The sequence below is a fragment of the Lissotriton helveticus genome, chromosome 5_1, assembly GCF_964261635.1.
Source record: "Lissotriton helveticus chromosome 5_1, aLisHel1.1, whole genome shotgun sequence".
Classification (NCBI taxonomy): Eukaryota; Metazoa; Chordata; class Amphibia; order Caudata; family Salamandridae; genus Lissotriton; species Lissotriton helveticus.
In genome coordinates, this window is record NC_136065.1 from 1334910438 (window position 1) to 1334936568 (window position 26131).

The 26131-nt window shown below is 43.0% G+C and overlaps 1 protein-coding gene across 2 annotated transcripts in view; it reads right to left on the minus strand.

The window, feature by feature from the left end:
- The window catches only part of PKP1 (plakophilin 1), a 206730-nt gene that overhangs the window by 41871 nt on the left and 138728 nt on the right, over positions 1 to 26131 (minus strand). The window lies entirely within an intron of this gene.

The window sequence follows — 26131 nt, forward strand, 5'->3', positions numbered from 1 at the left end:
CCGGTGACATCAGATGAGGGAAAAGAGAGGAAAAACTCCCCTCTGGCCCAGAGTAGTTGTAGGATGGTCCACAGCCGTGCAATCCTACGGTGCGCTCTGAGGAACAGCAGTGAAGGTTCTCCCAGACACAGAACAGGCGCAGCAGTGGGGCAGGGGTCCCATCAGTGCTGCCCAGTTGCATTATGGGCAATATCACTGCAGTATTTGCACACAGAGATGGGCAGCATTAGCCCCAGAAGTCTGAGCTACCTCAAACGTAGAGCAGGTGGTTTATGGGCAGAAGCAATGCAAGCTTCCCGCCAATATAGGATACATGTACACAGAGTAGCATTCTGCACACAGATCCTCAGAGCACGTAAAATATGAACAATAATGGCGCGATTTTCTTCACAAACACAGATGATTTACGTTTGCCGTAACAGTGTAACTCTTCACTAAACAGGGTTCGCCCTCTCACACACACACAACAGCTGCAGCATAGGCAGCGAGAGTTCAAGTTTCCCTTATACACCTAAAAGGCACAGTCGGAAAAGCTGTTCACTCATCTACACACTCACACACCCAATCTCTACACACACGTAAAAAAACATGGCAGAAGCATGGAAGTAGCATGTCTAACTAGTATCCGACACTGAAAAGTACACAAGCTTTATGCGCATCTGAAATTCATTTCACTTCTCGTATTCGTTCGTTCGATAACTATATTTCGGCCACCACGGACCATAAAAGTACGTACAAAAATGTAAGACAATAAATAAGAATATCATTTAAAAGTACGTTATATATACAGGTGTACAAATACATACAATGCTGTACATAATATAAAACAGAATTAAACTACTTCTCATTATCGAACTTCATAATAATTATAGAAGAGAAACAAACTCGTACTAAACACTGGATACAATAATTGATTTCCTGCGTTTGTGCCACATTGAGTTTAAAAAACGGAAACTGCAAAGACTATTGGGGGACGGGTATCATATTTTAACACCCTAAATGCAAGTGCACACTGGCGAAAACCTAGATTTCTGCAAATTGCAATGAGCCAGTGCTTACGTGGGCCCTGATATGCTGGACAAAAGAAAAGTACATGAATGTCGTCCTCCAGACCAGAGCCACAGGCAGGGCACTCCCCACGCGAAGCTCTATCCCATTTACTAGTAAGAGCTCTGAGTGGAAGAGTGCCGATTCTAAATTGCATATACAGTTTGCGTGCTACTGCCGGGAATATTAAGTCTAAGAATTCCTCCCTCTTATAATCTTCTTTAACCTGGAGGAACTCAATAGTCAGTCTACCCCCCGTGGAGCTCTCATGCAGGGAAGCTAAGTTATAATTCTTATAGTGGCGTTTCAGGTCGGCTGTGGATATCTCCGGGCAAGCAACTTCCGGGGTTTCCCAAAGATCCAATATGCCTAGCCTGCAAGTTGTTAACTTTATGTGCGATAGCCACCTAATGCTCTTACTTCTTAATGCACCCCAAATTTCCACAAATTCATTTTTGTAGCAAGAGAGTTCCGGGATGGACCAGAGTCTTTTCCAGTATAATAGAGTACGTAAGGGCATAACTTCCTCAATAGGGAGTAGCCCCAAGTCCATACGCAGTGGTACCAGAGGAGTACTTACAGGGAGACCCAATATATTCCTAACTAATGCATGCTCCACCCTGGCTAAATTTTGAGATTTCTCATGCCCCCTAAGCTCAGCCCCATATAGGGCTGCCGCTCTGGCCTGTACACTGTAAATTTAAATTACTGGGGCCGCAGGTTTAAATTCAGACCCTCTATACAACCGCTGGATCCCCCCCACCACCTTAGTTAGCTTGAGTGCGGCTTTAGCCAGCTGCGGGTCCCATTCCAAGTGTTCTCCCAAGGTGATACCCAGGTATTCAAACGTCTTCACTCTCTCCAATGGGGTTCGACCTAGGATGGGATTGGGGCGTGTCTGTTTCGGCGGGTTAAAGATCATAAACTTGGTTTTATCCAAGTTGATCTCCAGCCCCCTCAATACACAAAAGTTGGCAAAGCCATCAAGGATACGTTGGATGCCCGTTGATGTCTTGGACAACAACAAAGTGTCGTCCGCGAACATCAGAGCGGCACCCTGCCTGTGGCAAGTCTCGGGGCATCGATATTACTTTCTCCAAGGAGATGGTCGACCAAACCATTCACTTTTGGGAGGAGGGGAAGACTGGAGCAGGTGTGAATGGTTACGGAGTTGAGACAAGAACATCTGGCTCTAAACCCATGTGCGAATTTGCCACGTGTCATATAGAATGTTTCATGCTCTCCCATTTACTGGTGGCCAGGTTGTTGGAGGCACTGTGGCCATGCTGCCACTCCTGACTCTTTCTTCCTGGTTTCCTTGGCCTGCAGGCGCTCTGCATTTCTCCTCGCATGGACTAAATCACTATCCACACCTTTATCTCCCACTGCCATTTTTTCGTTATTTCTGCAGATGCTATATTGCACCAGTGGTTAGCAGGCTTTTTTCTGAGCCCTTATCAACCTTCCTGCCCATATGTCTCCCACATAAACTCAGAAACTCCGTATGTAGAGCTTGCATGTCCTTTCATGGACGCCATGGCCAGGATCAGAGATTGCTTTTTTCTGTCATTCGATCCCTTACCCCCTCATCTCTGTCACCCTCTGCATAGATTGATCCTCCTCAGGCCTGCATATTCCGGACGGCAGGCTGTGTTAGGGTTCACTGGCTGCTGGGTTTTTTGCAGGATTATGGTCCATGATGCCCTTCCACCACTTTTGACTTGAACACTTTTTATTTGTTCTGAACACTATCTCTTTGCAATCAGTAGACGGGTGCCAGTAGAAGATGTAGATAAGTGGATGCGACCACCCTATGGGCAGTCAGAAACATCCTCTTTACAATTGTAGCAGGGACCATAGGCGTCCCCCAAGCTCCATAAAAGAGGGCCAGGAGGGAAGTGGGCCCTGCTAGGGGATCCCAAAGTCACTTTCTACCGGCCTTTTCTTGCAGGCAGACCGCCATCAAAGGGCAGGAAGAAATTAAAAACGAGGCTGGCTCTTCCGTCATTATGGGATTACATTTCTGCCCGCTGCCCTGACGTACTCTGTAAACCCATAGGAAGTGGAGCAGATTCCCCCCCGCGGGGGTTCCCTCCAACTGCCATCATTGTAATTTGGCAGTCGGAAGGAAACCATTGATGTGGGGCCTACCAGCTGTCGGATGGCTTTCTGCCCGACATCGTAATCGGGCACTTAGTCGTTACTATTTGTGCTATAAGAAGTGATTTTCAAACCGGAGTGAGGATATGTTCCATTACTTGTGACTTCCACCCAGTGAATGACTGCACTCTAAAACCTAGGGTAGGGAGTATGTGCTGCAGGGTAATAGACTCACATTACATGAGTGAGGCTAGTCTCCAAGAAGTAAGACTTATAAAGAACGACTGAGACTGTTTTCAAGAAGTGAAACCCTCCCACAATGAGTGAGAATGTATTCTGCTCTCAGTGGAAGAGACTGTACAGCAAGGTGTAAAGCTTGCACCCTTTCAGACAGAAGTGCACGCAAAGGCGTGGTTCATTCCTCAAATGAGGCCAGTTTTGCTTCAAGGGAAAGTGCACTGAGTGAGACTGACCTAAAAAAATGCAACTAACACCCAATTAATGAGGCTGTGCTCAAAAAGGTGTGACTAACTGCTAATTAGCGTGGCTGTACCTTTTGTCCTCTCCGTCGTTCTGTCCCTGGCACACCCCTTCTGTGGGTTCCCAACATTTGCAAGTATCTCTTCTCTGTGCTAACTTTCCATGCATCTCTGTCCTTTGAGCTCTTGTGCGGCTAAAGCAGTCTCTCCCTCTGGCAGACTTCTGCTTCCAGGTGAGCACCCGGAGTGGATGCAAAGAAAGGAAGCGTAATATAATTGATAACTTCAAATGTTTCTCCAATTATAACCTCAGATAAAAAAAAAAAATCTACCATATTCAGTTATTTTACAAAAAAGATGCAAAAGACTACTTCTGTGCAAATACAGCTAGCTACATGTTATGCCACAGCAATAATCTCAACCTGTACTTTCTAAGAGGCCTAGCCGGTATACACTTAAAATATCAAGTTTTTAATATCAATTTGCATTAATATCGATTCAAAAATATAGAATGGACACAATATCGAATGGAAAGAATATAGACTACAAAAATATCGAATAGAATAGCAGTAATATCGAAACCAAAATATAGAATGGACAAAATATCGAATGGACAGAATATAGACAACAAAAATATAGAATGGACAGAATATAGACAACAAAAATATCGAATTTGAGGTAAGTAAGTTAATATCAATTTTTTTAATAATATCCAATTTTTTCAATGTATTTGATATGTTAGTATATGTGTGAAAAGTGTATATTTATTTTAATGATTAATTTTATGGTATTTAATTTTTGCGTAATATAATTCTGTAGCGGGTTGTGGGTTTATAGGGGAATAGGGTGGGAAGTAATTTAATTATAATTCATTAAATATGTTAATTTATTTATTGGTATTTATTTTGAATTAATTGTTAATTAATCGTTAATTGGTTGTTAATTAAAATATAATTTGTAATTAATTTTGATTAATTGAATAATTGATAATTATGTTAATTTTATTAATTTATTTTCTGTTGCGGGTTGTGTGTTTATAGGGGAATAGGGTGGGAAGATATTTTATTGTAATTAATTAAATATTTTAATGTATTTATTGGTTTTTTGTTGTTGTAATTTTTAATTATTTTTTAATTGGTAATTAATTAATTGTTAATTGGTAAATAATTTGTATTAATAGGTAATTTTTAATAATTATTTTTTATTTTTATTTGTAATTGATTAAATATTATATTTATAAAATTGTTAATTACTTTTAATTAATTTGTAATTGGTATTAATATTTAATTTATTTTTATTCATATACGAAGTATTTACTTTCCCTACTGTGGCACTCTCTGGAGTGGGAATAGTAATCTTTACCCTTACGCTATCCAACGCTTTCCCTACTGTTGCACTCTCTGAAGTGGGAATAGTAATTTTTACCCCTACGCTATCCAACGGTTTCTCTACTGTTGCACTCTCTGGAGTGGGAATAGTAATTTTTACCCTCCCGCTATCCAATGCTTTCCCTACTGTTGCACTCATTGGAGTGGGAATAGTAATTTTTACCCCAACGCTATCCAACGCTTTCCCTACTGTTGCACTCACTGGAGTGGGAATAGTAATTTTTACCCCTACGCTATCCAACGCTTTCCCTAATGTTGCACTCACTGGAGTGGGAATAGTATTTTTTACCTCTACGCTATCCAACGCTTTCCCTACTGTTGCACTCTCTGGAGTGGGAATAGTAATTTTTACCCTCCCGCTATCCAATGCTTTCCCTACTGTTGCACTCACTGGAGTGGGAATAGTAAATGTTATGCCTACGCCATCCAACGCTTTCCTTACTGTTGCACTCTCTGGAGTGGGAATAGTAATTTTTACCCATACGCTATCCAACGCTTTCCCTACTGTTGCACTCACTGGAGTGGGAATAGTAAATGTTATGCCTACGCTATACAACGCTTTCCCTACTGTTGCACTCTCTGGAGTGGGAATAGTAATTTTTACCCCTACGCTATCCAACGCTTTCCCTACTGTTGCATTCTCTGGAGTGGGAATAGTAATTTTTACCCCTACGCTATCCAACGGTTTCCCTACTGTTGCACTCTCTGGAGTGGGAATAGTAATTTTTACCCTTCTGCTATCCAATGCTTTCCCTACTGTTGCACTCATTGGAGGGGGAATAGTAATTTTTACCCCTACGCTTTCCAAAGCTTTCTCTACTGTTGCACTCACTGGAGTGGGAATAGTAATTTGTACCCCTACGCTATCTAACTCTTTCCCTACTGTTGCACTCACTGGAGTGGGAATAGTAATTTTTACCTCTACGCTATCCAATGCTTTCCCTACTGTTGCACTCTCTGGAGTGGGAATAGTAATTTTTACCCTCCCGCTATCCAATGCTTTCCCTACTGTTGCACTCACTGGAGTGGGAATAGTAAATGTTATGCCTACGCTATCCAACGCTTTCCCTACTGTTGCACTCTCTGGAGTGGGAATAGTAATTTTTACCCCTATGCTATCCAACGCTTTCCCTACTGTTGCACTCACTGGAGTGGGAATAGTAATTTTTACCTCTACGCTATCCAACGCTTTCCCTACTGTTGCACTCCCTGGAGTGGGAATAATAATTTTTACCCTCCCGCCATCCAACGCTTTCCTTACTGTTGCATTCTCTGGAGAGGGAATAGTAATTTTTACCCCTACGCTATCCAAAGCTTTCCCTACTGTTGCACTCACTGGAGTGGGAAAAGTAATTTTTACCCCTACGCTATCCAACGCTTTCCCTACTGTTGCACTCACTGGAGTGGGAATAGTAATTTTTACCCTCCCGCTATCCAACGCTTTCCCTACTGTTGCATTCTCTGGAGAGGGAATAGTAATTTTTACCCCTACACTATCCAAAGCTTTCCCTACTGTTGCACTCACTGGAGTGGGAAAAGTAATTTTTACCCCTACGCTATCCAACGCTTTCCCTACTGTTGCACTCACTGGAGTGGGAATAGTAATTTTTACCCTCCCGCTATCCAACGCTTTCCCTACTGTTGCACTCACTGGAGTGGGAATAATAATTTTTACCCCTACACTATCCAATGCTTTCTCTACTGTTGCACTCACTGTAATAGTAAATTTTACTCTTTCCGCTATCCTACAGTAAAAATATTTTATATTTTTTATTAATATTACGTTCATATATATATATATGTATCAATAAATCAATTTGTATGTTGTTTTTTTAACTTACATTATTTTTTTTATAAATGTTAATGTTATTTAAGTATGTGTACGTTAATTATATTTATTATTTCATTAATTTTTAATTACTTTAAAGTATTTTTTAAAAAATCGATATTTTTACTATCTATATTTTTTACAACAATATTTTTGATTAGATATTTTTGTACTTACCTGTTTGGATGTAGGAAGTCGATATTTTTGTATTCTATATTTTTTACTCTATATTTAGGTAGTTCTATATTTGTGTTATCGATATTATGTCAGTGATCCGGCATAGCCATCACATGTATGTATGCATATCATGGTACGTTTATAAGGTGAACCTAGGTTGGTAGCAAAGCAGTGCTGAAAACAGGAATAATCCAAGATCTATAATGCAGGTTCATCTACAATGAGACAGGAAGCGTGACTCATCAATCCAAACTAGTCCAGATTTCATCTGATAGATGGAATGCTGGTTGCTGCACCCCCACTACACTCCGCTATTTATTTGTTCATTTATTTTGGGTGTTTTATACAGTGCGGCTACCACATCAGGGTAGTCTCTTGGCGGTAAAAAGCAGAGAACAGGTTCTGCACCGGGAAGAATCAGGCATTACATGATTAGGTCATTCCTCAAATGAGGTCCAGGTTTTTAAAGCTTCCCTGAACTTTAATAATGAGGTTTGGACTAGAAGATATAAAGGAATCCGGTTCTAAAAGGTTGCACCCAGTATCCTACATACTAGGGGTGTGCAAAAGTGTCATGCAAATCCATGATCTTGCGCTACATGTTAGAGCGAACTTAATACTCACATCAATATTTGGCCCACAACACAATGAAACAAATGTGCCACAAACAGCCACTTTTGTTCTATTGCTCTATCTAGTGCAGTTGTGGCAAATTTTCAAATGAATGGTGCATTTCGCTGTAAATTTTTACAGCGAATGGTGTGTAAATACACAAAGTGATGAAATTGAATAATTTTGTGCCAGCATAATATAAATTTAGCCCAGGCATACTAAATACTCTGCCTCCCCATTTCATGTAATTAAAGCGGGAAACTTTGAAAGTAGCTGTGTTCAAGAATTTGAGATTACTGACAAGAGCATATTTTTTTTACTTTATTTTGTAGGAATTTGTGAGCAGCGCCATAGTAAAATGTATAAATTATACATCACATGTTTACATTATTTTTCTTTCTTACTGGTAACCAGTGAATCTGATAAAAATGACTGGAGACTGAGTCGAAATTTTTGTGACCGAAAACTGCCCTTACTAAAGAGTTTGGGATTTTTAAATACAGTTAATGTATATATGCAGGAGGCAGCATAAGTGGCAATAACACAGTCTAGACATGAGTGCACAAATGCATTTGCTATCATGATTTTGTGAGAAATACAGAGAACGAAAAGGGTGCATTGCTATACTCCGAGTTTGGCTGAAATAGGTTTGGGTAACCATATTGATCGGACAGTCCAGATTAGTCTCAGGGTACAAAATGAGCACTAAAACTGACTCTAGATACCAAATTGAGACAAACACCAAGATGACTTAGCCAAAGAAAATTGTCCTCACCATTAATTTGCTAGTTTAGTTTCAGGTAGTTTTGATTCAGCCAGTCAAAGATTGCAAGGCGATCCTAGGCAGGGATTGCATGCCTCATCATCCTATTTGATGAAAATTCTAGGTATCATTGGCGAGTAAATACACCTTTGTATGGCATTTGCTTATTTCAGCAGGAGCTTGAGCATAAACATTAAAAAGAAAGGGGACAGAGGGACCATGGATTTTAAGTTGAGGGGCTGTACAAATATTTAGAGAAAGAGTTGGACAGTTTTGTGGTTCTAATAACGTTAAAGTATCTTTCCTCCGAAATAGAGGAGAGCTATAGAATAGTGGTTTCATCTGACAAAAGGGTCTCTGCAATATTATTATCAGAAATATCCATGTCCTGTATTAGGTTGAGCCCTGTCTAATTGTACTGATTTTGTCTTGGAAGTAAGTAGCTAATTATTCACAAAATAATGTGAAGGAGTAGGGTCATAACTACTTGCTCTTGGCTTAGAGAATGATTGGGTGATATTAAATAGTTCTTGAGAGCTGTTTTTAGCAGAGAGGATTTTATTGGAATACAACATTCCCTTAGTTTCCTAACGAGGTGGTTATAGATGCATACCTGTCTAAAGAAGACTATTTTGCACTGGGGATTATAATTTTTGTGGCAGGCTTTTTCTGGCCTTTTTAAGGTTAGGTTCTCTTCTTTTAGCTTACCCATAAACCAACGATTAGAGGAGAATTTCGTTTTTATGATTTTTGTTTCAATCAGCACAATTTGATCCAAGTTTTTAGCAAGTGTTTTGGTAACATTATCTAGCATGTTATTTACATCTGAGGTACTCATGGGTTCAGAGTTTTCCCAGGCAGAAAATGTTTGAGAGACAATTACAGGAGATATTTTTTCCCGTGAAGTTTCAATTGACTAACTTTTTGAGGACTTGAAGTAGTTGGATATTTACAACTGTTGTAAAATTTTATTAAATGATGGTCCAGAAGAAAGCAAGGTGATCCCACTAAAAAACATAAATACAAGGTCAAGTGTATGGCCTGTTCTATGGAAGGGTCAAATCACTAATTGAATGAGGCCCAAGGTAGACAAAAGGTGGATGGTGTAGGGGGAGCCATCATTTTGCCATGACACTAACCTGTCCTAGCTCCGATACCTCTGGGAAATCTGACTTGGCGTGGATAAATAATTCTTCAAGCCAAGGAAGTCCACTGGTTTTCTTGGGGGTGTCTGTCATTTGGAATGAAGCTTATCTTGTAGTAGTTTTTAATCTCCAGTGCACATAATAATGCATCTGATTCTTAGAAGGAAGAGTGTGGGTATGTAGTAATGCTCAAAGAATTGTGGTAAATCCAACTAACCTGTCCACCTCTCATTAGCGTGGTGACATCTCATTAAAATATAGTTCTCAGGAACTAAGTCTTTGATAAATTGGGTTAGAGTCACCAATGAACCAGGTGTCAGTTAAAAATAGTAGCTCCTATGGTTCATTGGAGATTAGAGCATGGATTAAAAAGTACTTTTAACCGCTGAAAGAGTGTTACACAAGCTTACTTTTAGGTTGATTACTGTGTAGAGCTGGGATGAAAACTCCTTCATTTTTAAAGATTACCATCGAGGATAGTTTTAATACCCAACACGAGGAGAAGCATTTCAAGATGGAACTGGAATGGTTCTCCTTACAGTTTGCAGGGTCAAAGTAGTAGGTGTGTAAAATAATTTTTTCCTGGGGTCAGTGAGGCAGATTAGTGGGCCGTGGGGCTTCAGTCATCTGCATTTGACCTCTGTGGAAACTTGTACCATTTGTTTTAAATGCTGTGTTTATATAAGAGGAAAACGGATTTCGAAAGTTTCCTTAGTACCACAATACAAATTTTAAGTGCCAAAATATTCTTTTCTTTCTTTGTTTATCGTATTGCTTCTGAATCGCAGACTTTTATACAATAACAAGTGGTGAAAAGGAATAGATGCAAGACAGCTTCTGAGTAGAGTACATTTAATTACCCTCTCCACAATTATTATTCTTGATGAATGTATCAAACCATATTTATATCCCACATGGACGATAGCACCTAATCAATGAAATAGACACAGAAATGACATATATCACAACATTCTCTACATAAACCAAAAAACATACATGTATAACACAATAACCCTAACAAATTATTCTCACTAGTGTCTTCCATGCCAGAAGCAATCTTTGGAGGCCGTGCACGAAGTGAAGGAAATAGAGGAGATTGAGATCCCCAGACTTCTTTGAGAGTCGATTAACTTTGGAATCTCTCGGGGATTGATTTAACGAGACACAGATGATGAATGAGAAGTCTAACTTCAACGGAGGGCATTCCACCACACGCTATGGGAGACGTGTGGTATCATGAGCACTGAGATACCTATGTGGCGCAATGTATTATGGATTTAGTATGAATTCGGGTCCATTTGAAGGCTTGGCAGATTAATGTATTAACCCTGTCCTGAGGAGGCCTAAGAAGATTATAGGCTGAAACGAGGTCACGTCGACACTTCTAAGGAGGAGTCAATAGAATTGTCGTGATGGTTCAGAATTGTAGGGTGTCACACTAGAAATACTGTACTAATTGACTAGCCTTAAGTGTGCCACCTGGACTACCTCTCAGTGGTCTGTCCAGAATTGTATGGAAGTCACTAGTGAGAATAATTTGTTAGGGTTATTGTGTTATACATGTATGTTTGACCTGAATCACAGACAAGCCCGACTAGCCAAAAACAGAAATAACCATAATGGGGAAAAACAGGAAAATTACTGCTAGCCCGTCACTAAATTTACACAAAAAAAAAGTTACACATTCCAAGAACAGAATGAGACCTAGACCTCTCTAAAAAGAAAGAACAACAATAATATTTCTTCAAACATACCAAACAACAATAAAAAACTCCAAGTAAACAAGTACACAGGCCCAGTTCAGCATCCACCATTAACCTTGCACACGTGGAAAGCAAGACAGGCAGAAATTCATTCCATGGAGAACAAGAGTCATGAGAGTCGGAAAAGAGAAAAAACTACTATTTAAGAAACTGGACCAACGAGAAGCTAACTGGGGAGCGGATGTGGCCTAACGGCCAGAGCGGTGGACCTTGAAGCTGGAGAGCCAGGCTCGAGTCCCGGCAGGGGCGCTCAACATCCTGTGTTTGTGGGCAAATCACTTAATCTTCCCCTGCCTAACAAAATGATGTGTCCCTCTGTAATGCAACAGGTGCTCGTGTAAAACGCTCTGATACCCGGTACGTTTAGGTCCAGTTCACGCTATATAAAACTGCTCCTCCCCCCAACAAAAAAAACCTGTAGAATGAACACATACATTTAAAAATTTGTGGAATTCTTCAAAGCAAACCTATTTTGTCCAGACTGAACACAAAAGTAACTACAGAGTGCACTGCAACCCTTAGACGAGAGACTGGACTCCAAGGAAAGTGGTTTGTGCACAGACTGATTCACTGCCTGCTAATTAGTTGGAGACAGTATCACATCTGGTTTTTGGATGAAAATCACCTAACGCAGAAGGCTAAAAATACAACCAAACACAAAAAAGAAGCTTACCTCATCTATTAGAAATGGTGTATTATAACATTTAGTACCAGATAGACATTTGGATCACCACCCAGCCACAATTGCATTATAACAATGTAGTAACTATAGCAGGGGGCATCCCAATACCAGCCGATAAAAACCTTGTTGCCAAAAACAGTCATACAAGAGAAACTTATATATATGGCTATGACTATAATGTGTCTGCCCCGAGCGACTGCTATTTTCGATGCACAGAAAGTCACAAAATGATAAAATATCTCGATAAACACTCTTTAAGAAAAATTAAGAGGTAGAACAAAGCGAGACATCAGTGCTAGTAATTATGGGTGCAACAGTATTATTTAAAGAAAATGCCAGGCGACTTAAACCAGCTGCTCTAGGACGAGAACATATATAAAATCCTGAGGAAATCTGCCTCTGCCTCAATTCAAGCTTTTCAAAGAGGGCTTGCAGCAAACCTTAGCAATTGATGCAGAACCCTATCCAAACATGCATTTGCTCTGAGAAGAGGTTTATCCATCCCATGTCATATACAAATTGGAAGGTACCCAATTCTTTCCAGTAAGGTGCCGGGAGACACGTACATAGCAAAAAAACAGAAAATAACCTCTTTTCACATAAAATTCACTTTAAGGTGTAAAGTTTAAAAAGCTGAGAGAGCGCAAACTGATATAAATATATGAGTACATCACACTTACCTATAGAGAGCATAATTCATGAAGAGAAATGCCATGAGTGCTAATAGTATCTGAAATTATATTCTAAATGTATAGCTAATATAGAGATTTAAGTAGAAGTGGAATTAATACAGAAATGTGTGACATTATATGATTTTAGTAGATGTGATTATTTTGAATCTATGTCTTGTAGCTGTTAACATATAAGATGGTCTGTGGTAAAACGCAGAACGTGGTAGGCCTCAGGGCCAGAGCTGGAGCTAAAAGGGAAGGTGTTTCTTTTTACGACACAGATTGTTTAACGTTTTTGGTCATTGCATTAATGGGCCATGATTTAGAGTAATGTTTTCTAAATAATAGAATAAGAGTTTTAACATGCTTTAATTAAATGAAGAAATTGAATGCTATAATCATAATGTGAAATATTGTAGGCCTGAAATGTTTTAGCATTGATTTACACGTACATGTCTGGGCTGAGAAATGTTGCAAGCCTTTTTAGAAGTCTATGAGAGTTGGGTTCTTGGCGGCAGATATCTGTCTGCAACAGGAAAGGGGGGATCCAATTATAAGTGAATGAATAGAGGCCTGTTCAGTAGACGGCCCAGACATGGAGGAGGGTTCTGGAATGTTTAAGGGGTATCAGCGGGCCGGAGAAGAGACTGAGAAGCAAGGTCAACTCTAACGTCTGAGGCCCAATACAAAGCATCATGGAAAAAGCCTGAAGTTGCACCACGTGAGAGGCGTTTCGCAAGGGGCGTCTCAAATGTTGTTGACTGTTTGTATTAGGGACAGCACCCCTGGGTGGAGTTAGAGCAGAGACCTGAGGACCCTTTAGAGAGCGGATGGGTAGGCAGTGAGGGGTCATGACTGGAGAACTTTAGGTTTTCACCAAGAGACTTAGAGTGGGTGACTTCCCTTGGGGGTCATTCATTGCTGACACCTTTGTTAGGTTGGGACTTGGTTAAGTAGGGATACCATCTAGAACAGGGTAGGGACGCCTAACCTGTGTTTGTTTTCCTCCAACCTAAATGAAGGAGAGATATGCGTCTATGCTGATAGCTTTGCTATTTTTAGAACTTGTGTTAGTGATTTCTGTTGCTCGTCTGAGGGCTTTTCGAGAGCACATGTATGTAATTGGACCTGTGTATCTCGTGAATCTCATTCTGAGATGCTTGTATTTGCAGCTCATTATATCTTTACAATAAACTTTTGAAACCTAGAAGTTGTCCGTGATCTTTAAGAGTAGAGTCCTTTCTTGGGTGAACTAATTTGCAGATAGGTGTACCGTTTCCTTCCAAGACAGGCAATAAAGGTTCAGTCGACCAGATCGAGGTTTGGATCAATAGATATAAGGTATCGATCAAAATCTCGCCCTTTCAGTTGGTAGCTATAGAGGATGGTTGCCTTCTTGAGGACGGTGACCTAGGCCAGGTTAGCTTACCCCAAGGCCCCTAGAAATCGATGATCGGAAGAACAGCCCGCAGATGAAGATCCGGATGACGTGAGACAGAAAAAGCAGCAGTATCGGTTGAGAGTGAGTATAAAGGGTTATGCGTGTTAGATTGCGGTGTTTTTGTATTGTATCTATGTTGTAATGTCTGGCGGAGTTGAATGTTTGTAGAGTGACTGTGGAACAGGTTGTGAGCGCGCGCAACCGGTGGAAATCTTAAGTTCAAGGAGAGCTTAAGTGGTTCGGGTGTATCGGACACCCAGAGTAATTGTCAACTAGAGTGAAGGGGGTCATGAGGTACCATTGATCGCCCGAGAGACCGAGATAGGGGGAACGTAAGAGTGAGTGCGTGAGTAACGGACGCTGGTCGGAAGTTACTGTGTGTGTAAGTAACCTATCAGAGAGACGATAGACATCTCGTCAGTTGTGTTGACAATTACAGATAGACTGTGGACGTACAGTCGAGAGAAGTGACCGCTTGGTCGGAAGTAGTCATTTTTCAGTGTATGAATGGGACGCATGCATAACCGGGAGACGAGTTGAGAAAGGAGGGGTGCTGCTGCGAAGCGGAGAAAAGAGACGTCAGGTGGTGTCGCGCAGTGATTGGCTGACCGGAGAAAGACCGCGCTGTGATAGGCCAGCTAGCGAACACGTCATACAGGGTCGCGACGTGATTGGCCAACAGGAGAAAGACCGCGCTGTGATAGGCCAAGCTAGAAAAGCCGCGACAGGATTGGTGGAGTGTCACCAGGAAGTAAACAGAGTAGCGAGGCTGGATTTTGTGCGCATAATTATGAAGTGTTTTAAATGGTTGAAAGCGCTGTTTAAGAAAGAGAGGCGAGGATCGTATGAAGGGGAAGAAGCCCCGCCGGAGGGTACGCCAGCTCGTTATATGGCAGTAAATGTTGGGTTGCATACGATCCTTTGGATATCAGAGTGGAGTAAGATTACTGAAGGAAACGAGGAACTGACGTTCCCGAAGTACGGGACGTTCAGATTAGAGGTGTTACATCGATTGAAATCAGTCATGACCTCAAAGAGACCCTTGCCTAGACCAACCCAGTTTGAAGCCCTTGAAGCATGGCTTAGGGCAGCGCATGAAAGGAATATGAACAGACGACAAGAAAGGGTGAAACGCTCGGTAAGGGCAGTACAGGATGCCAGGTGGGATGCGGATGCTAAAAGATGGAGAGTGCATAATTTGGAAATAAATAAACTGTACCCAGTGTTAGAGGCGCCAGTAAATAAAAGCCCCCTAGAAGAAGATGATGAGAGCGAAACAGAGGACAGCCTGATAAACAGATTACTGACAGACAGGCCACCCCCGTATAATAGAGCAGGGGGAGAGGTCGAGAATACTGAAGGAGAAAAGGGGGGCATTGCAGGAGAGCATAGACCGCTTCCCAGTTCACAGTGGGATCCTGAGCCAAAGAAAGAGTTGCTCCAGCCTAGTCAGGTGCAACAGGTAGTCGGTAGGTTTGTGGTACAAAGAGCGCCGGAAACGGAAAGCGCCACATCCTACCCATTACCAGATGCACTACAGGTACCTGTTACCATAGGTCCTATAATATCGATATATGACCAAGAGAGAGCAAAAGGGGAAGAACGGAAACGGAAAGACAGAGAAAGAGCAGAGCAGGCAAGGAGGAACGATACCACTAATTCCCCAAGTCAGATGCCGATACCCAGAGAGTGGAGTACCCCGATGCACACAGCAGGGGACCCAGGAGGAGATCCTGGGGGCCCCAGATGGCCAATGGATCTGAGGGGATCTGGACGAAAATCCTTTCAAGAGCTAAATGAGTACATGAAGCAGTGGGATGAGGCAGTGAAGGCTCAAAAGTGCATCAATGCTGCAGAAGCAGAAAGGGAAAGTCAGGACAGCAGAGCACGAACTCACTGCGGGGCTGGGGAGAGTAGCCCGGAGTGGGACTGTAGAGGGAGTAGGGGAGTCACCCATTGGGCCCGGAATGGAGGTAGAACAGACCTGGAAAACGGGGGCCCCGGGAATGGAGGGGTGGCGTGCCCAATACTCAGTGAAGGGGAGAGGAGAGCGCAAGAGTACAGGAACAGCTTTAAGTGTCCACACTGTGTGCCTGGCACCAGAGAACAGAATGGGAGTTGTGAGAGGTCGCACCATAGTCCCTGTGATGACAGAAATGAGCGCAGCCCAGGGAATATGGGGAACCAGGAAGGATCGTATCGGATACTGAGCGATACGAGGCAAAGGGAGTGTAGCGACCAGAGGGAAAATAACAGAGAGATGTGCGGTGAGAGGAGAGAGGAAGACGAGAGTGGGCAGAGAGAGAGTAGGGATAACAGGCCCGTGTTCCATCACCTTCCAAGATCGGATGGCCGAGCATGGGACTTGGAGAGATGGGAGCAAGGGAGGCCACCCATTAATTCTCCCGAGCCCAAACGCAGAGCTCGAAGTTGGGATGGTAGGGAGACCAGTGAGCCCCCTTCAAAAGACATATTGCGAGCTGAGATAAAAGCCAAGAGACTTGATGTCTCCAGCTTAAGGTCAGATCTGGATGACATGGTAGATGGTACCCTGCCTTTGGAAAGAATGGAAATGTATGAACAGGATGAAATACTGTATATGGCAAAGGACATCACACGAAAGGCGAGAGCAGTCCATGAGAAGTTAGTCGAACTAGCAGGCAAATATATGGTGGACTTGTCAAGAACCAAAGCATTACAGGGTAACCACAGGCTACATTACTCAGATCGGGATCTAGATGAGAGGAGAACGATTGGGCTGAAAACACACATAAGGGAATTGATTACTGGAATAAGGACATGGAGGGCACTAGATAAGTGGGAAGAGAGGTGGTCCAAGAAAGGGACCGGCAGAAGAAGCATGATTGGTATAACACCAGGACAGCAGGGAATAGAAGCTTACCCTTTGCGTGAAGTTGCCAATGGGAGCTATGTACATGTCCCTTGGAGTAGGGGAGATTTAGCTGCTTTTACCACATCTTTCCCCAAGTTACGAGAGAGCCCCGTGGAGTGGTACAAGCAAGTCGAGAGGTTTGTAAAGATCTCAAAAGTCCTATGGATAGATCTGAACACGCTGTTTGACATTGTAGTACCAGGAGATCTGTGGACAGCATGCAAGGTTAGCGCTGAGTGGCCCACAACGGAGCCAGAGAGAGATGCTAGGACTAATGGGCCGTCCGAGATCGTGATGGCAAAATTCGAGAGAGTGATGACTTGGCTGAAAGAAAAAGTGCCTATGCAAGACATAGATTGGGTCAGAATAGACAGAACGAGACAGGAACCCAAAGAGACAGTCCATGAATATTACGAGAGATTGCTGAAGGCGTTTAAACAGTATAGCGGCTTGGATGTAATGGATCCAAAGGACATAGGGCAATTCGTGTCCAAGTTCGTCCTGGGACTGAGACCGGATATTAGTTTGATGATTCAGCAACACTCGATTTGTTGGCAAAGTAGACCCCTAGATGAAATACTGAGATATGCCAGGTACTGCTGTGATGAGGTAGACTCCAAGGCTAAGAAACTAAAAGAGAAGCTGATGGTGGTACAATTGCAGGCAGCAGGAAAGGGGGGACCGCAACAACAGCAGCAAGGGACAGGTACAGGAGGTAAGAAGCAGTACAGTCAGAACAAGGGTAATGAGGAGAGTACTACCTTTAGACCCAGAGTAGACATAGCTACCTTGAAGAAAACGACTAGGTGTCACCAGTGCAACGAGTTGGGGCATTGGAAACGCGAGTGCCCTTACAATGTGGAGATCGGAGAGCAAGAGATAGAGGAGGAAGAGGTTCAGAGCGCACCTATGAGAGGGGCGACGCCATACCAAGGAAAGGTGCTCAAAGGGGGGGGGGCTCCTCCCCGAGCCCAGTTCCCGCAACCTCCTCGAGTAGGGAGTATGGGTAAGACCTATAGACAAATGCCCCTGTTTGTGGAAGGTGAAGAATGCTATTATGTGGACCCATTAACCGGACAGAGAGTGGAAAGAGAAGACTGCACCCTTGGGGCAGCCTTAGAGGTAGATCAGAGGGGACCCTATGTGGAAGCAGAAGTAGCAGGGTGCCCTACGACATTTCTGGTGGACACAGGAGCCACTAGATCCACGATCAGATCAGCTGCAGTTCCAGACCTGCCCATGTCTGGAGAGACCATACAGGTGGTAGGGGTCGCAAACAGGAGAATAACCAGCCAATTGACAGAACCGGTACAGGTGAAAATAGGGAAGTACAGCGATGAGCACCAATTTGTGGTTTGCGATTCAAGCCCTGTGTGTCTGCTAGGAAGAGACCTGTTGTGCAAATTGAATTGTACTATATATTGTACACCCCAGGGAGTGGAGGTATTGACTAATGATGATGATGCAGATTTCAAAGTTGCAAACTCAAGAATATGTGTGGAGCTGTACCCTACTTTGACAGTAGACGAGCTTCCCTGGGATTTGAGAGAGACAGTGGCATCAGAGGTATGGGATTTCACTGGGGAAGAGATTGGATTGGTCAAAGGGGTGGACCCAGTGAAAATTGTAGTGAAACCGCATGCTGAGTTCCCAAGAACACCCCAGTATAAACTGACTCCAGAAACGATTGCAGGCATAAAACCCGTGATCGAGTCCATGATTAAACAGGGAATACTGAAAGAAATCGTGGGTAGTCCATGTAACTCCCCGATTATGGGTCTGCAGAAACCAAATGGGAAATTTCGGATAGTGCAGGACCTTCGAAAGATTAATAACATAGTCGTTTCATGTTGTCCAGTGGTACCGAATCCATCAGTGATACTGTTTCAGATTCCATTCCAAGCTGAGTGGTTCACTGTGATAGATCTTTGTCAGGCTTTCTTTTCGATCCCTTTGGACGAAGATAGCCATTTTCTTTTCGCATTTAAGCTGGAAAATCGCGTCCTAACATGGTGTCGTATCCCTCAGGGGTATACAGAGAGTCCATCGATCTTTAACCAGCTTCTGAAGAAAAATCTTGAAAGTCTAGTGCTGCCCCAGAAGTCAGTTCTGGTCCAGTACATAGACGACCTCCTTGTGGCGTCAGAAACAGAAGAAGCTTGCAGGGAAGACTCCATTGCTTTGTTAAATCACCTAGCTGCCAATGGGCATAAGGTATCCCCGGGAAAATTGCAGTACTGCCTGACAGAAGTGCAGTACTTGGGACACAGAATTGAGAAAGGCAAACGAAAAGTGTCACCAGATAGGATAGAGGCGATCATGAAAATGAATGCGCCTCAGACCCAGAGAGAGGTCAGGATGTTCCTAGGGATGGTGGGTTATTGCCGACAGTGGATCGTGAACTTTTCACTGAAAGCAAAACCTTTGCAAAAACTGACGCACAAAGAGGTGAGTGATCCGGTACCATGGGACAAAGACTGTTTGATGGCATTCTTACAGCTGAGAGAGGACCTGTGTCGTGCTCCGGCATTGGGAATGCCTGATTACAATAAACAATTCTTTCTTTACTGTTGTGAGAGAGAAGGTTGTGCGTTGTCTGTGTTGGTCCAAATCCATGGGAATGCCCGTAGACCAGTTGCTTATTTCTCGGCTACTTTAGACCCAGTAGCCGCAGCGTTGCCCGGATGTCTCAAATCCGTTGCTGCAACGGGTGTCAGCATTGAGAGATGTGAAAATATCGTCATGGGGCACCCGTTAGAGGTGTGCGTGCCACATTCTGTTGAACTGTTGATGACCAGGACCAAAACACAGCATCTGACCAATAGCAGGCTCACGCGCTATGAGCAAGTTATTCTTGCTGCAGAGAACGTGACCCTCAAGAGATGCTCTGTTTTGAACCCTGCTACCTTAATGCCACTTCCAAATGATATTGATGATGATGATGAATATACAGACCATGACTGTCTCGATGTGACTGAACTATGCACCAAACCCAGACCCGACATCGTAGATGAGCCACTGACCGACCCAGATGAAGTTTTCTTTGTCGATGGCTCATGTGTAAGAGACGAAGTTGGGCAGTTGAGAGCAGCTTATGCTGTTTGTACAATTGAAGGAGTTGTGGAAGCAGGGTGCCTGGAAGGAGTACACTCCGCTCAGGTAGCCGAGATTATTGCCCTAACACGTGCTTGCTTAGCAGGCAATCAAATTCGAGTCACCATCTACACCGACAGCCAATATGGGTTTGGGGTAGTTCATGATTACGGGCAGTTATGGTCTCAAAGAGGGTTCATGACTTCTTCAGGCTCTCCCATTCGCAATGGAGAGTTTGTGCGCTTGTTGTTAGAAGCATTGCAATGTCCAGCAAGTATCGCAGTTGTAAAGTGCATCGCACATACCAAAAATGAGGACTTTGTTTCAAAAGGCAATAGATATGCTGATGAAGTTGCGCGGTATTGCGCAGAACAAGGTTACTCTTTCACAGAGGTGGATGTGGGTGGAATAAATGTAAGAACTGAATTAGCCATGATACTGGAAACTGTTGATACTTGGGATGAATTGTCAACCATGCAAGAAAATGCTCCTGATTCAGAAAAGGAAACATGGGTAAAGGCAGGATGTGTAATGGGTGAGACTCATTTTTGGGTCTCAGCAGACGGCAGAGCAGTGTTGCCCAATGAGATGGTGAGTCCAATGGCTAGACTCATACATGGTCCCGTACACTTAGGGAGAGATGCTATGCTGAGAGTGTTTAGACAGACTTGGTACAATCCTAAGTTTAGAATAGCAGCAGAAGCAGTGTGCCAGCGTTGTGTGACCTGCCAGCAGCTGAATGTAGGGAAAAGAACACCAGTTGCACTAAGTCACATAGGAAGGTCTGGAGGTCCATTCAACAGAATGCAGATAGATTTCATTGAAATGCCAAGATGCAACCGCCTCCGCTATGTCCTGGTGGTTGTTTGTGTGTTCTCCAGATGGGTTGAGGCATACCCTACACGTAGGTGCGACACCCTCACAGTGGCTAAGTTACTGCTTAGAGAACTTATCCCTCGGTTCGGGGTGCCGGCCTTTTTGGAATCAGATAGGGGAACACATTTTAACAGCGAGCTTGTGAAGATGATTTGTGTTGCACTGAATATTGACCAGAAGCTCCATTGCAGTTACCGACCAGAAGCCTCAGGAATTGTGGAACAAATTAATGGCACGATCAAGTCCAGAATAGCGAAAGTTTGCTCCTCAACGACCCTGAATTGGCCTGACGCCCTGCCATTAGTACTCATGAGCCTTCGTAGTACCCCAGACAGAAGAACAGGGTTGTCACCACATGAGGTGTTAATGGGGAGAGCAATGAGACTGCCATCTATTCCAGCTACTGCACTGTTAAATATCACAGATGATATGATCCTGGACTATTGTAAGGGGCTGTCTGACGCCATGCGTTCTGTGTCCCTTCAGGTGCAGGCTGCAGAGGTTCCAGCGTGCCAGGGCCCTTGCCATGACCTGTATCCTGGGGACTGGGTCCTGGTGAAGAAACATGTGAGAAGAAGCTGCTTGGATATTCGTTGGCGTGGGCCCTACCAGGTCATCCTGATCACAAGTACAGCTGTAAAGGTGGGAGGCCTGCCCAACTGGATACACGCGTCGCATACGAAAAGGGTTCCAGCACCTCTGGAAACAGCTCCTCTCTCGGATGGACGTCCAGCAGAGGACCAAGAAGCCATAGAGGGGGCTAGCCAAGCTGTAGAGGTGCCAGTGGAAGCAGGGAACGAGTCTGACCAAGCTGAGGACGGTCAGTACAACAGCGAAACAGAAGACGCTACAGAAGGAGAAGACAGCTGGGAGTACGAGTCTGACCCTGACAGGTCTGAAAGAGAGCGAGAACAGACCAGAAGGAGAAGGAGTAGAAGGGCACGTGGAGAAGCAAATTGGCCGCAAAGAAGAAGTTCTAGCCTGAGGTCAACTCCAGAAGCAACCCTTCCTCCGATATCAGAAGACTCAGACCCAGAAGAAGGTGCTCAGGGCGCTGAAGCACCGGACCGAAGAAGGTCAAGAAGAGTGCGTGTGCCTAACAGAAGATACTCCACACCTGAGTGGACATATCTGGCGACAAATGTCTGTGAAACCGGAGACAGGGAGGATCCGAGCGGTGGTGGTGTCCAGTTCTGAGCCCATTATCACCGTGGAAATACAACTGTTGGTACCCGGTGTCGAACAAGAAGGGTCACTAACATTCGTGCTCCCCAGACCTCCCCGCCTCAGCAAGTTAAAACACATGTTTCTTACAGAATTGAAATTCCCCGACTTTGGTACCACGATAACAGCACATGAAGAGCATACTCTTCGCATGGAAATATTGAACTATGCTATTGAAGCTGCAACTACAAATCTAATAGTCGATTGTTAAAGGACTTTGTAAATAAAGCAAGCAGAAGGAAAGAAGATTACCTAGCGCCCAGGAAGCAGAGAATTTTAGGGAACCCCTTGAGTGGATGGAGAAGGGCTAGGGTTGTCTTTTTGAACTGTGAAAGGACTTTTTGCGAAAAAGGCTGTCAGCCTCCAACTGTGTGGATTCTAAAGACAAAAAGGATTGAAAAGAGACTGTAAAGGAACGAGAGGAAAAGAACTTTTTGCGGAGATAAAGAGAGAACTATATAGTCTGACGAAATGGAGGCCGGCACCCCGAACCGCAGAGCTAAATGTATAATAGGTACACTAATAGTAGGAGTGATAATATTAATAGCTTTAGTGGTAACAATTTCTTATGTAAAGGGACATGAGGAAGAGGTAAAGGTAACTGATGCGAATTCTGTAGTAACACTTACACCCACTGTTGCAGGTGAGAAAAGGGAAAACACTCAAGAGAAAGCGTTATTGGCTGCAGAAGCCCGCAGGTTACATGTAGATGAGTCCCAAGGAGACTTTAGGTCAAATGCTTATGCTAAACTTTTGTATGAATACGTGGATGCCATGGAGGTTAAGGATTGCTACGTCTGCATGCAGTTGCCTGCGTCTGTAGATGAAGGAATTCGATATCATCACCTCCCTCTGACATATGGCATTACATGTAGCTTATTGCTTAGTATATTTTATGAGAGAGATAGTTTTGAATACTATTTCTCCAATTATGATTCTGTGTTGCCAGAAGTCCCGAATTATAAGCAGATGAATAAATGGGATTACTGGAAGAGTGAAGACAGATTGGCCAAATTCTTCATTCCTTGGATTACCTTAGATACTTCACATGCCCGTAGAAATAATCTGACATGCAAGGTGTCCGAAGTCGAGAAAAAATTCATAGGGCAGGTGGATGATCGTTACAGGAGACAAAAGATTTTGAAAAAATCAGGACAAGGGAAATTAGATTGGACCGAGGAAGAGAAGTCACATAAGAGAAAGGGTAGTAGTGGTCCAATAGCTTTAGATAAAGCACAGAAAGGAAAGTTATGTCTTCACCGAGCCAAAACGTATTATGAAAATGTATACGTGGGTGAAGTTGACTGTGAACATGCTTTTAATTTAGAGTACTACACTAAGGATTTCCTGAAGGGAATGCAAGTGATTCCAAATGTGTATTTTGTATGTGGAAGAAATGCTTACGTGAGACTACCTGACAACTGGTATGGATCATGTTACTTGGCAATTGTCTTCCCCAAAATATATCATGCACAAGACTTATTGATCATTGAGGGCCAGACATCATCGAGGGGAAGGAGGGATTTAGGCGATGCAGAAATGGTTGGAGATGTCTTTGGAGCTATGTTCCCTCTTTTGGGAATAATCCTTAATGATGTTAAAATTAGACGATTGGCAACAGTTGTCGACAGGTTGTCTGCCAGCACTGCTCAGTCCTTAATGCTGGTAGAAGGAGAGATGCAATCGATAAGGGCTATGGTTCTTCAAAATCGGCTTGCATTAGATGTCTTATTAGCAAAAGAGGGCGGAGTCTGTAAGGCTTTGAAGGTTCAGGAATGTTGCACTTACATTCCAGACCTTTCAAAACCCCTTGAGAAAGTTATTAAGAACATAACTAATATACACAAAGAGATCGAAGACTTGAGTAGAGAAAATGTCTGGGAAAAGGTGGGCCACGGAATGAGTACAGTTGGAGGGTGGTTTTCCACCTTAGGCAAAAGCTTTATTTGGTATATCCTAAAGCCTATCATCATAATATTGATCTGTGGGATAATATTGTGGGGATTGGTGAGGGTATTCAAATGGTACAGAGCAAGAAGGTCAGAAAGGGCCCAAAGAGAACAGTTGCAGAGATTGGCTGCCATACAAGATAATCAGTACAGGAGCCTGAGAGCTCTGGAAGCGCAGAGAATGCCAGCAATAACTGCAGTTTAAATGTTAGTGATGACCCCGAGAGGTCATCAAAGGGGGGAACTGAGAGAGCGCAAACTGATATAAATATATGAGTACATCACACTTACCTATAGAGAGCATAATTCATGAAGAGAAATGCCATGAGTGCTAATAGTATCTGAAATTATATTCTAAATGTATAGCTAATATAGAGATTTAAGTAGAAGTGGAATTAATACAGAAATGTGTGACATTATATGATTTTAGTAGATGTGATTATTTTGAATCTATGTCTTGTAGCTGTTAACATATAAGATGGTCTGTGGTAAAACGCAGAACGTGGTAGGCCTCAGGGCCAGAGCTGGAGCTAAAAGGGAAGGTGTTTCTTTTTACGACACAGATTGTTTAACGTTTTTGGTCATTGCATTAATGGGCCATGATTTAGAGTAATGTTTTCTAAATAATAGAATAAGAGTTTTAACATGCTTTAATTAAATGAAGAAATTGAATGCTATAATCATAATGTGAAATATTGTAGGCCTGAAATGTTTTAGCATTGATTTACACGTACATGTCTGGGCTGAGAAATGTTGCAAGCCTTTTTAGAAGTCTATGAGAGTTGGGTTCTTGGCGGCAGATATCTGTCTGCAACAGGAAAGGGGGGATCCAATTATAAGTGAATGAATAGAGGCCTGTTCAGTAGACGGCCCAGACATGGAGGAGGGTTCTGGAATGTTTAAGGGGTATCAGCGGGCCGGAGAAGAGACTGAGAAGCAAGGTCAACTCTAACGTCTGAGGCCCAATACAAAGCATCATGGAAAAAGCCTGAAGTTGCACCACGTGAGAGGCGTTTCGCAAGGGGCGTCTCAAATGTTGTTGACTGTTTGTATTAGGGACAGCACCCCTGGGTGGAGTTAGAGCAGAGACCTGAGGACCCTTTAGAGAGCGGATGGGTAGGCAGTGAGGGGTCATGACTGGAGAACTTTAGGTTTTCACCAAGAGACTTAGAGTGGGTGACTTCCCTTGGGGGTCATTCATTGCTGACACCTTTGTTAGGTTGGGACTTGGTTAAGTAGGGATACCATCTAGAACAGGGTAGGGACGCCTAACCTGTGTTTGTTTTCCTCCAACCTAAATGAAGGAGAGATATGCGTCTATGCTGATAGCTTTGCTATTTTTAGAACTTGTGTTAGTGATTTCTGTTGCTCGTCTGAGGGCTTTTCGAGAGCACATGTATGTAATTGGACCTGTGTATCTCGTGAATCTCATTCTGAGATGCTTGTATTTGCAGCTCATTATATCTTTACAATAAACTTTTGAAACCTAGAAGTTGTCCGTGATCTTTAAGAGTAGAGTCCTTTCTTGGGTGAACTAATTTGCAGATAGGTGTACCGTTTCCTTCCAAGACAGGCAATAAAGGTTCAGTCGACCAGATCGAGGTTTGGATCAATAGATATGAGGTATCGATCAAAATCTCGCCCTTTCAAAGCTGTCTTTATTAATACAAACTTAATAACCTTCTTCATTTCAAGAAATTGCACTGGCGCTGCACTAAGGGCATCTGGATGACTCAAAATGAAAATGACTAATGCATAGACGTGACAAGCAGATAGAGGCTAGTAGTAAAACAATAGAGAGTCAGTAGGATAAAAAGTTGTAATAAAGATAGAACTCAATGGGTATCAAACTTTTTAATGTATATATTTGTTCGCCAAGAGTTCTATTTTTTATGGTGCTATGTAATATATTTAGCCCATGCTTTATTTATAGTATTTGTTTATTTGTAATGTGTTATTGATACTATCTGTTTGTTTGTAATGTGATTATTTACAACATG